At 45.3% G+C, this 12,340-nt stretch overlaps 2 pseudogenes; both read left to right on the plus strand.

Moving 5' to 3' along the window:
• Nucleotides 1-5,065: 5,065 nt before the first annotated feature.
• Nucleotides 5,066-5,217, plus strand: LOC142355573 (5.8S ribosomal RNA; annotated as a pseudogene).
• A 1,683-nt stretch (nucleotides 5,218-6,900) lies between these two features.
• The window catches only part of LOC142355575 (large subunit ribosomal RNA), a 7,298-nt pseudogene continuing 1,858 nt past the window's right edge, over nucleotides 6,901-12,340 (plus strand).

Here is a 12,340-nt window from a genome sequence, read left to right on the forward strand (position 1 = left end):
TGGAGGGCAAAACTTGCTCATGGGAAATGCTCACAGAGCGCTATCTACCAGTACACATAGTATTATGCTGTTTCTAGTACGCGCGAGCCGAAACATCAGCATGTGAAATGTGTAATCGTGGGTAACTCTAAGTGTGTAGAGTACTGTGTAGTAACTAGTAGCCATGCCAAAGCATGCATTGAAACTCTTCGTGATTTAAAAAGCTCAAAGCAAGATTGACGAGGCCGCAAGGCTATGTCTTTCTAAATTCGAACAAATCGAAAGATTGTTCAAAGTACAATTAAACTGATTGATCCTGTCAGTTGCCATATGCTTGTCTGAAAGACTAAGCCATGCATGTGCAAGCGAAGCTTGAAAAAGTGGAACCGCGAATGGCTCATTAAATCAGTTACTATCTATTAGTTGATTTGCAAGCTAAATGAATAACTGCGGTAACCCTGCAGCTAATGCATGCTGATTGTCCGACACTGTCGGAGACTTTTACAAGACTACACCGGGTGATTTGCTAAGTACAGACACATCCCGTGATGAGTCCTAGTAACTGAAAGATCCCAGATAGCTTCGGCTTGGGGACGGAACTTCCGAATTTCTGACCTATCAACCTATGATGGTAGTGTAACGGACTACCATGGTTGTGACGGGTAACGGGGAATCAGGGTTCGATTCCGGAGAGGGAGCCTTAGAAACGGCTACCACATCCAAGGAAGGCAGCAGGCACGCAAATTACCCACTCTCCGCACGAGGAGGTAGTGACTAGAAATAATGATATGAACCTTTATGGTTTGTAATCAGAATGGAATGGACTTAAAAGCTCCATTGATGAACGAGTAGAGGGCAAGTCTGGTGCCAGCAGCCGCGGTAATACCAGCCTCTACAAGCGTATGCAATAGTTGCTGCGTTTAAAAAGCTCATAGTTGGATCTGTTTGAGTAGAACGGCAACATGGTCTTCAGTTAAATCTGTTGACTCGTTCCGCTCATCCTTCGCATCGAAGAAATAGTTTGCACTTAAATGTGACGAACTGTGGAAACGGTGTTTTCACCCTGAGAAAATTAAAGTGTTCAAAGCATCCTTTGGGATCGAATAATAAAGCATGGAATAATGGAGAATGACCCGCTACTCGATTGATGCCGGTTGGCTGAGTGCGGTAATGATTGAAAGGAACAGACGGGGGCATTTGTATTGCTACGTTAGAGGTGAAATTCTTGGATCGTGGCAAGACAAACTACTGCGAAAGCATTTGCCAAGAATGTTTTCATTAATCAAGAACGAAAGTCAGAGTATTGAAGAGGATTAGATACCCTCGTAATTCTGACCATAAACTATACCAACCTACAATTTGTCAAAGTCGATCTTGACTTGGCAAGAGATTAACCGGGAAACCAAAGTTTATTGGTTCCGGGGGAAGTATGGTTGCAAAATCGAAACTTAAAGGAATTGACGGAAGGGCACCACCAGGAGTGGAGCCTGCGGCTTAATTTGACTCAACACGGGAAAACTCACCCGGTCCAGACATCTTAAGGATTGACAGATTGAATATCTTTCATGATTATATGGGCGGTGGTGCATGGCCGTTCTTAGTTAGTGGAGTGATCTGTCTGGTTAATTCCGATAACGAACGAGATCTTCTCCATCTAAATAATGAAATTCACTATATGTGAATTCAAACACTTCTTAGAGGAACTATGCGGAATTAAATACCGCAGATGAAGTGAGGCTATAACAGGTCTGTGATGCCCTTAGATGTTCTGGACTGCACGCGCGCTACACTGTGTACTTTTAGATTGAGTACTCAGCCCTTGGTCCGAAATGGACTGGGCAATCAGAGAAAAGTACAGCGCTTCAAGGGGATCGTCTGTTGTAACTTGCAGACGTGAACCAGGAATTCCTGGTACTTATGAGTCAACAACTCATAGGGATTACGTCCCTGCCCTTTGTACACACCGCCCGTCGCTACTACTGATTGGATAGTTAAGCAAGAATTGCAAATTCCTACTGTTGGGACTTCGGTCTCCGGCAACGGGATGAAGCGGATCGAGCTTAATTGTCTAGAGGAAGTAAAAGTCGTAACAAGGTTTCCGTAGGGGAACCTGCGGAAGGATCAGTGATTGATTCCTTCGGGCATGGCTGCTGGTAGAGGCCATGTCTGTAGTGCGCATGACGCTCTGTCGCTAGAGATTGCTTGGCAACCAATCTCGAATTATGTATCGAGCTCAAAAACTACTTGTGTGGATACATAGTTCAGCAGTCATGGCAAGGGACTGCTTAAAGGGAGACTAGTTAGCAAAAGCAGCCTAGCAGAACTGCAGCTATCTAGATCTCAGAAGCTGGGTTATAGAAGCCCAGCTATAGACTTGTGAATGAGAAAGGCCTAAAAAGGTCCACAAGTCGCGTGGTTAGAACCGACACGCAAAAATCCCAGCGAGTGACAGAGCGTTGCGCTGTTCAGTGGGAAAGAGTTGAGCTACTCGGGGCGCCCACTGAACTTGCTCCGAGCCAAAGGCTCGAAAAAACACAGCTTAGCCTCAGATCCTTTACATAGAAGGCTAGCTAAAATAAACTTACCTTGGACGAGGGTAAAGTTTAGTCAGTTCTTAGGGGAGAGTAATCCACAGCTTCTCGCCCTCTGAACATTCTCCCAGATATGTAGGTCTGGGAGAGTCTCCTCCTGTTCTTCGGAATCTGGAGGTAGACAAAGACAGTACGATACGATCTTGCATCGGGATGACTAACCGATAATGATCATAATCTGACAATTTTTCCGGCTTGAGGCACCGGAGTCAGATTAAAGACACATACTGAACTAAAGGCGTATGTGCAAAGCTTGTCGGAGTGTAGAGAGTCAAGCTGAGTTGACTCGTCACGTGGTGATGACAACAGCCATGTGCAAAACACTCACAACTTTATCGTCTATGTGGAAAAGGTTGCTAACAGCGCTCTCTATGAGAGGCCCTCGCATATAACTATACGAGGAAAAGGCGATAGAGTTGTTTGAATGTGGGGCAGGTTCATCGACAAGCTAAGTTGATCACATTCTTGTTGTGGCATCCTACTAGAATTGGTCACGGTCTGCACCAACTCTCCCCAAGTTGGCCAGACTTAAAACTAGAAATAAGGTTTGCAGCTATGTGAACCTAGAAACTGTAAAGGAGTTGAAAGAACTTAAAGGAATTGAAAGAGGCCTTGAGGTATATCCTCTTGGTAAAGACCCACAAAAGCTCACAAAAGTGGCTTCGAAGGGCAAAACTGGTTCATCCAAAACAATTGGAGAGCTTAAAGCAGAACCAATTCGAATGAAACACTATTGGTGAAACTTCATCATGAGAACGTCACAAGCTGATCACGCTCTATGATATGACTAGTATTATGTTGCTTCTAGTAGGCTAAGCGCAAGCCGAAACATCAACATGTGAAAGTCGTAGAATTTTGCAATCAAACTGTGGCTAGTACTGTGATGTTACTAGTAACCTGGTGTTCCGTCATATGGCCAAGAGAGCATTTGAAGGCGAAACTTCTGCATGGGAAAGCTGCATCATGATCAAAATTTTATATCGAGTATTATGTTGACGTTAGTAGGCCTTGGCCGAAAACGCAGCATGTGAAAGGTATAGATAAAAGTTATTGTTGCAGTCAGTACTGTGTAGTTACTAGTAGCTGGATTTAAGCTCAAAATGAGACACTGTTGGTGAAACTTCATCATGAGAATGTCACAAGCTGATCAAGCTCTATGATATGACTAGTATTATGTTGCTTCTAGTAGGCTAAGCGCAAGCCGAAACATCAACTTGTGAAAGTCGTAGAATTTTGCGATCAAATTGTGGCTAGTACTGTGATGTTACTAGTAACCTTGTGTTACGTCATATGGCCAAGAGAGCATTTGAAGGCGAAACTTCTGCATGGGGAAGCTGCATCATGAACAAAAGTTTATATCGAGTATTATGTTGACATTAGTAGGCCCTGGCCGAAAGCGCAGCATGTGAAAGGTATAGATAAAAGTTATCGTTGCAGTCAGTACTGTGTAGTTACTAGTAGCTGGATTTAAGCTCGAAATGAGACACTGTTGGTGAAACTTCATCATGAGAACGTCACAAGCTGATCACGCTCCATGATATGACTAGTATTATGTTGCTTCTAGTAGGCTAAGCGCAAGCCGAAACATCAACATGTGAAAGTCGTAGAATTTTGCGATCAAATTGTGGCTAGTACTGTGATGTTACTAGTAACCTTGTGTTACGTCATATGGCCAAGAGAGCATTTGAAGGCGAAACTTCTGCATGGGGAAGCTGCATCATGAACAAAAGTTTATATCGAGTATTATGTTGACGTTAGTAGGCCCTGGCCGAAAGCGCAGCATGTGAAAGGTATAGATAAAAGTTAGCGTTGCAGTCAGTACTGTGTAGTTACTAGTAGCTGGATTTAAGCTCGAAATGAGACACTGTTGGTGAAACTTCATCATGAGAACGTCACAAGCTGATCACGCTCTATGATATGACTAGTATTATGTTGCTTCTAGTAGGCTAAGCGCAAGCCGAAACATCAACATGTGAAAGTCGTAGAATTTTGCAATCAAACTGTGGCTAGTACTGTGATGTTACTAGTAACCTTTTCTTACGTCATATGGCCAAGAGAGCATTTGAAGGCGAAACTTCTGCATGGGGAAGCTGCATCATGAACAAAAGTTTATATCGAGTATTATGTTGACGTTAGTAGGCCCTGGCCGAAAGCGCAGCATGTGAAAGGTATAGATAAAAGTTATCGTTGCAGTCAGTACTGTGTAGTTACTAGTAGCTGGATTTAAGCTCGAAGTGAGACACTGTTGGTGAAACTTCATCATGAGAACGTCACAAGCTGATCACGCTCTATGATATGACTAGTATTATGTTGCTTATAGTAGGCTAAGCGCAAGCCGAAACATCAACATGTGAAAGTCGTAGAATTTTGCGATCAAACTGTGGCTAGTACTTTGATGATGCTTGTAGCCAACCGAATTGGTTGAAAAGCCCAATAAGTAAGCTAACTTGGGAGAGCTTGTTGGAAACCAAATGCTACTAGATTGGTCCAAATACATCCTTCAACAGGGGATCACTTGGCTCGCTTTACGAAGAGGAGCACAGCTATATGTGTTAATTCGGTATGAATCGCAAGATTTGTTTACCGACCTCTCTAACGCAAAAGGCGGTCTCGGCTTCGGCTGTTGACTGCGTCCGATTCAGGGTTATATAACTCTCGATTGAACACATTGATGTTCTATTGTTGGTGCTTCCAATAAAATTGGAACACTTAAAGCAGAACCGATTCAAATAATAGCATTCTGATCAATGATTGCATTCCTTGATCAAGAACTGCTGGAGTCATTGTGATGGCGAATTTTCTTCATAAGAAAATTGCAAAGAGACGGAACTTAATGAGACTAGTATTATGTTGTTTCTAGTAAGCGGAAGCTGAAACAGCAACATGTGAAAATCAAGTTTTGTTCAATGATCTCGAGGCGATAAGTACTATGAAGCAACTAGTAGCCTAAGCATGACTCAGATTTGAGACAGTCAAAAAGACTGGCGAAACTTCTTCACATGAAAGTTACATAGAGAACTACAAATGTATACAGCGAGTATTATGTTGTTTCTAGTAGGCGAAAGCTGAAACATCAACATGTGAAAGTTGTCTGCAAACTGTAGAACGATATGTGATTAGTACTGTGCTGTTACTAGTAGCCAGTCTGACTGTAGAAGCCAAGACAAAGGGAAACTAATGCATCTGAAAAGGACAAGTTATGGAAAGGTATGCACGATAAGTATTATGTTGTTTCTAGTAAGCGGCAGCTGAAACATCAACATGTGAACGTCGTTGTGTACAGTAACCTAGAACTATATAGTCCTTAGTAACGTGCATTTACTAGTACCTGTAATTGGTATTCAGACTCAGGCAGTTTGGAATAGTTTGGCAAAGATGCACCAGAGAAAACTGGGATTTGATACAGAAATTGTTGAATACAAGTATTATGCTGCTTCTAGTAGGTTGAATCCGAAACATCAGCATGTGAAAATTGAAAACATTTCTGGTTCGAATTGTCACAAGTATTTGGTGATCTGAGTAGCCAAACTCACTACAACGCCAATTGAAGGCAAAAATTCTCAACGGGAAAAGCTATTCTCATTGAATGAGCTAACAAGACGAGTATTATGTTGCTTCTAGTAGGCGAAAGCCAAAACATCAACATGTGAAAGTCTTGCTGAACAAATTTAATGTTGTTGAGCTCAGTACCGTGTGAATTAGTAGCCATAATTGGCGAGCGAAAATTGAACTGGCGAAACTTCGTCTTTGGAAAATTGCAGATGCCGAGCACTTATTTTGCAACGAGTATTATGTTGACTGTAGTAAGCGAAAGCCGAAACAGCAACATGTGAAAGCTGTTGAAATTTGTGGTCATTTTGCAATAAGTACAAGGAGTGTAACTAGTAGCCAGGTCAAAATTTGGGATAAGAATGAGCAAAAATTCTGCATGAGAACAGTTGAAATTATGAAACTAAATTACAAAGACTAGTATTATGTTGTTTCGAGTACGCGAAAGCGGAAACATCAACATGTGAACGTTTGTAACGAAGTTTCGTTAATTTTCAGCCTAGTACTGAGCAAGAACGAGTAGCCTCATCTCCAATCCCACGCAAAATGTAGTGAAATATGTGAGTGAACCTTATTCACGGTGAGGGTTTCCCGAGGTCTGTATTGCAGCGAGTATTATGTTGCTTCTAGTAAGCGAAAGCTGAAACAACAACATTTGAAAGTTGGAATTAATGACTGAATGGAAACTTCGACCTGTGTTTGATAGTAGTAGCGAACAAAACTGCTGAATCGGTTTCTGTCTCATATTGGTCAGTGAACCAATTAAGAGACAATCAACTACATAACCTGAATTGGGCGAGAGAACCCCCTTAACTTAAGCATATCAGTAAGGGGAGGAAAAGAAATCAACTGAGAATCCCTTAGTAATGGCGAATGAACAGGGAAAAGCTCATCGGGAAGAGAAATGGCAACATTTCTCGGTGTCCGGTATGGTTTGATGCTAGACTGGTGAATTTGTCCTGATGTCTACTGGAAAGTAGCATCAAAGAAGGTGAAAATCCTGTAAAGGTCATTTTCGATACCAGTCATAATGGCTCATTCCTATGAGTAGAGTTGTTTGAAAGTGCAACTCGAAGCTGGAGATATGTCTCTCCAAAAGCTAATTATAAAGCGAGACCGATAGTAAACAAGTACCGTGAGGGAAAGTTGAAAAGCACTCTGAAGAGAGAGTGAAAAGTACGTGAAACTGTTGAAGGGGAACTGGAGTGAGCGTTACCATACTCAATGCCTTGATATTATATTCTCGGCTACCGAGTAGTGTAGTTGTCGTCTTTTGGCAAATCTTGTTAATGAATCGAGCAGAAGTTTTCCTCGGAATTCTTCTTGTTGATTCTAAACAAAATGAGATAAATTGATCTTGATTGCCTGTCTGACCTCAACTTCCTATTCAATGCTCTCTACAGCCCGTCTTGAAACACGGACCAAGGAGTGTGAGTTGCTTGCAAGTGTTGTCGCTCATTGAAAGCGCACACGCGAAATGAAAGTGAACAGTGTAATTTTTATGAATTGCACTACTTTGTGTGGTGAGGGCGCCGATTCGGTGTCCCGCAACCACGGACGGTTTTGCTCTTATTGCATGACTGATCCAGAGCAAGTAGCACACGACCCGAAAGATGGTGATCTATGCTTGGGCAGGGCGAAGCCACGGGAAACCATGGTGGAAGCCCGAAGCGGTTCTGACGTGCAAATCGATCGTCTGACCTGAGCATAGGGGCGAAAGACTAATCGAACCATCTAGTAGCTGGTTTCCTCCGAAGTTTCCCTCAGGATAGCAAAAGCTTGAGCAAGATTGAAAAATCTTCGCAAAGCAATTTCATCGGTTAAAGCGAATGATTAGAGGAATGGGGGAAAATTTTTCCTTCACCTATTCTCAAACTATAAATCGGTGAGATGTCCTTGTGACTTAATTGCACTTGGACTATGAATGCAAGCTTTTTGTGGGCCGCTTTTGGTAAGCAGAACCGGCGATGTGGGATGAACCAAAAGTTGGGTTAAGGCGCCTAACTACTTGCTCATGAGTCACCACAAAAGGTGTTGATTGATACTGACAGCAGGACGGTGGTCATGGAAGTTGAAATCCGCTAAGGAGTGTGTAACAACTCACCTGCCGAATCAATCAGCCCTGAAAATGGATGGCACTAGAGCTCGTGGCCTATACCCAACCATGAATATCAATATCTAACGCAAGTTAGATTAGAGAAAAAGAGCCTCACCAGCTCAAAAATGATATTCATGTGTAGGAGGACACATTGATTGCGCTAAAGTATGCACGCAAGTGTATGCGCGAAGCGATCAATGGAGCAGATCTTGGTGGAAGTAGCAAGTACTCAAATGAGAACTTTGAGGACTGAAGCGGGAAAGGCTTTCATGTGAACAGCGTTTGCACATGAGTTAGTCGATTCTAAAAGACAGGCTAATGCCAAAGTCTTGAATAGTGGTTTCTTGAAAACTGCTGAGTCTCGAAAGAGCATCGGGTTAAAATTCCCGAACTTACTCTCCTGGCATTGAGACGGCAACGTCATTGAGGTCGAACTTTGTCATTGGGACCTTGGGGAAGAGTTATCTTTTCTTTATAACACGTTGTAGAGTCCTTGGAATTGATTCAATCAGAGATAAGGCTCGAAGCGTGCAAGAGCACAGCAGCATTTGCTGTGTCCCAATTGTTCCTGGTGGCACATAAAAGTTTGGCTTAGCAGATGTCAGGAGAGTGAATCGTACCGATTACCGCATCAGGTCCCCAAGGTGAAAAGCCTCTGGTCTTGGAACAGTGTAGATAAGGGAAGTCGGCAAAATAGATCCGTACCTTCGGAAGAAGGATTGGCTCTGAGGAGTGGGTGTAACAAGCCTTTAGTTTGACGCTTCGGTCTGCTAAAGCGTGCGATGGCCTTCGGGTTGTTGGCGTTTGGTTTGACTGCTAGCTGATATGCTTTAGGTCTATTCTGTTGCACAAAAAACACTCGAACTCTGAACTGGTTCGGACAAGGGGAATCCGACTGTTTAATTAAAACAAAGCATTGCGATGGCTGGTGAAACGGTGTTGACGCAATGTGATTTCTGCCCAGTGCTCTGAATGTCAAAGTGAAGAAATTCAAATAAGCGCGGGTAAACGGCGGGAGTAACTATGACTCTCTTGGCGGGAGTAACTATGACTCTCTTAAGTAGTGATGATTAGTTGACTGTGTGCAACCTCCACGAGGTCTCGCTGGAAACTGCCATTCGTGGCTGAGCTAAGCACACCATCAATAGTCCCCGGAATGGACAAACCTTAAAAACTTGCCCAGTGGAAGGAAAACCACTCAACAAACCACGGTTTCGGAGTCATACCAAAACAAAGACTGTCCGTGGAAGGCAAACCACTAAAACCACGGTTTCGGAGTCACACCAAAACAAAGACTGTCCGTGGAAGGCGAACCACTAAAAACCACGGTTTCGGAGTCATACCAGAACAAAGGCTGTCCGGTGAAGTGTGCTGACCACCTTAAAAGTTCGCCAACCACTTTGGGTAAAACCAAAGTCTGTACCTCGGTACAGTAGTCCCAACGATGAAGACAATCAATGAGAAAGATCTGGCCTCAGCCAGACAAGACAGTGTGAGCACCAGTAGTTGTGGAGACGTGGCCTCCAAGTGGACCTGCGACATCTGCGGACAGGGTCCGTTCAGGAGTGAGCTCGGCCTGAAGCAGCACAAGACCAGAAGTCACAAGTCAGGGGCATCACAGACGAAAGCATCACAGGGAGCACATGCGGGCAGGGCTCCCACCCAGGAACCCGTGAGTGGCCAAGCAACAGCCCCCAACTGGTGCTGCTCAATCTGTGGTGCTGGACCCTTCAAAGGACAGACTGGTCTCTCACTTCACACCAAAAGCAGGCACCCAGATACATACCACCAGATGCAGGCCCAGAAGACAGGCAGATCTAATGCAAGGTGGACTCTTGAGGAAATGGCTCTGGTCAGAGAAGCGATGAGGGGCCTTGATCCCGCATCCCAGAAGCAAGAGAATGAGCAACTGGCAAGACTGTTCCCCCATCGATCCGCTGAGGCATTCAAGGGCTTGAGAAAGAACCAACAGTTTGTGGCAATGATGCAGGAACATGACAGGGAGGAAAACACTGTGCAGGAAGACAGACCAAGACACTGTCTTGAGACGGGCATCGACCTTGAGATGCTGGCTCTTCCTCCTCCGGGTGAATGGCACAGAATGACGGACGACGATCTCACCCAGTACGTCGAGAGAGAGGGACAGATGTGGCTACAAACCCTTGCACAAGAACCAGGGAAGAATGGGGGACAGAGGGCTCACAAACATCCTAGACGATCCAAGAAGGGCATGAGACGGCACCAGTATGCAAGACTGCAGGCTCTTTACAGACGTGACAGGGCTAAGGCAGCGGCATCAGTGATGGATGGGTCATGGGAGAAGTTTGGTGAGCACAACCCCATCACCGACAAGACAGGGTTTCTTGATGCTTGGCAGCAGCTCCTTGAGACGGAAGCAGAGACAATAGACCTAAGCACAATCAGCGGTCAGGGTTGGGTCACTCCAATCACCATCGAAGAAGTGGCCAAGTGTGTGCAGACCATGGGACAGACAGCTTCTGGACCAGACAGGGTGAGCAGGAAGACGGTGACTTGCATCCCCTTCAAGAAGTTGGTCTCCCACTTCAATCTCTGGCTGCTGGCTGAACATCTACCCGAGTGGCTCCTTAGTGGAAGAACAGTGTTCATCCCCAAAGTGGCAGGGTCTCAGGAACCAATGGACTTCAGACCCATCACAGTGGCAAGTGTACTGGCCAGGGTGTTCCACAAGTGCTTAGCTGCACGACTTGAGGACCTAGACGACAATATCAGACAGAAGGGCTTCAAGAGGGTAGATGGGACGGCAACCAACTCTCTTCTGCTGCAGGGCATTATCAGTGAGGCAAAGACACAGAGACGGGGACTCAAACTGGCCTTCATAGATGTGAAGAAGGCCTTTGACAGTGTGACCCACAAGGCCCTGGCAGAAGCAGCACTAGAAGCAGGCATAGACCCCAAGATCCTCAGATACATCATGAAGGGCTACAAGAGACAGGGCACAACTCTGGAGATCGACGGAGCAAGACGCTTGGTGAAGCCATCCAAGGGGGTCAGACAGGGGGATCCCATCTCCCCAATCCTATTCAACCTTGTGATGAACAGGGTGCTGAAGACTCTACCCCAGACGACTGGAATCCAGATGGGCTCAGAAAAGCTGAATCACCTCGCCTTTGCCGATGACGTTGTGTTGCTAGCTCAGACGCAGACAGGGCTTCAGGACTCTATCAACAGACTGGAGACAGGGCTGGAAAGATGTGGTCTCTCTCTCAATGCCAAGAAGTGTGCAACCCTAGATGTGGACACAGTGCCAAGGGACCGACAGATAGTGATAAACCCTAACACAGTGTTCAGCAGCAGGGCAGGAGGTCTCCCCGTGATGACAGCAGAGTCCTTCTACAAGTACCTGGGCATTGAGACAGGGGCATATGGTACGAGGACAAACACCATCAAGAAGCTGGAGAAGAAGCTAGATGACCTGAGAAGAGCCCCCCTGAAACCACAGCAACGAATCTGGATACTCAAGACCTACTGCATACCCAGTGTGTACCATCAGCTAGTCCTTGCAAAGACAACGAAGCAGGTCCTGGGAGGCATTGACAGGGTCATCAGGAGGACGGTGAGGCAGTTCCTAAGATGGCCCAAAGACACCCCAAAGGAAATGTTCCATGCAGACGTTGACGATGGAGGACTGGGCATACCTGAGCTGCAGAAGAGGGTACCACTGATGCAGGAATCCAGACTGACGAGACTAATGAGAGACGAGGACCCAGCAGTGGCAGCCCTCACCCAGACAGTGTTCTTCAAGAAGTTGCTGGAAAGCATAGAAGCAGCAAGGCCTACCGTTGACAGTGTGACCCCACATAGCATAGCAGAGCTCAGAATCAGACATGGAGACAGGTTGCACACCACAGTAGATGGGGCTGGACTCAAGACTGTGCGACAGTGTGGGGGTCATGGGATCTTGACCAACGGCACACTACTCATGACAGGGTCCACCTTCATTGCTGTGATGAAGATCAGAGGCAACCTGATGACAACAAAAGCTAAGATGCAGAGGTGGCACAAAGGACAGGACCCCTCATGTGATGCATGTGGTAGACGAGAGACGCTGGCCCACATCCTCCAAGTGTGTCCAAGAAGCTGG

This window comes from Convolutriloba macropyga, unplaced genomic scaffold (assembly GCF_964194025.1).
Source record: "Convolutriloba macropyga unplaced genomic scaffold, txConMacr16.3 SCAFFOLD_1115, whole genome shotgun sequence".
Classification (NCBI taxonomy): domain Eukaryota; kingdom Metazoa; phylum Xenacoelomorpha; order Acoela; family Convolutidae; genus Convolutriloba; species Convolutriloba macropyga.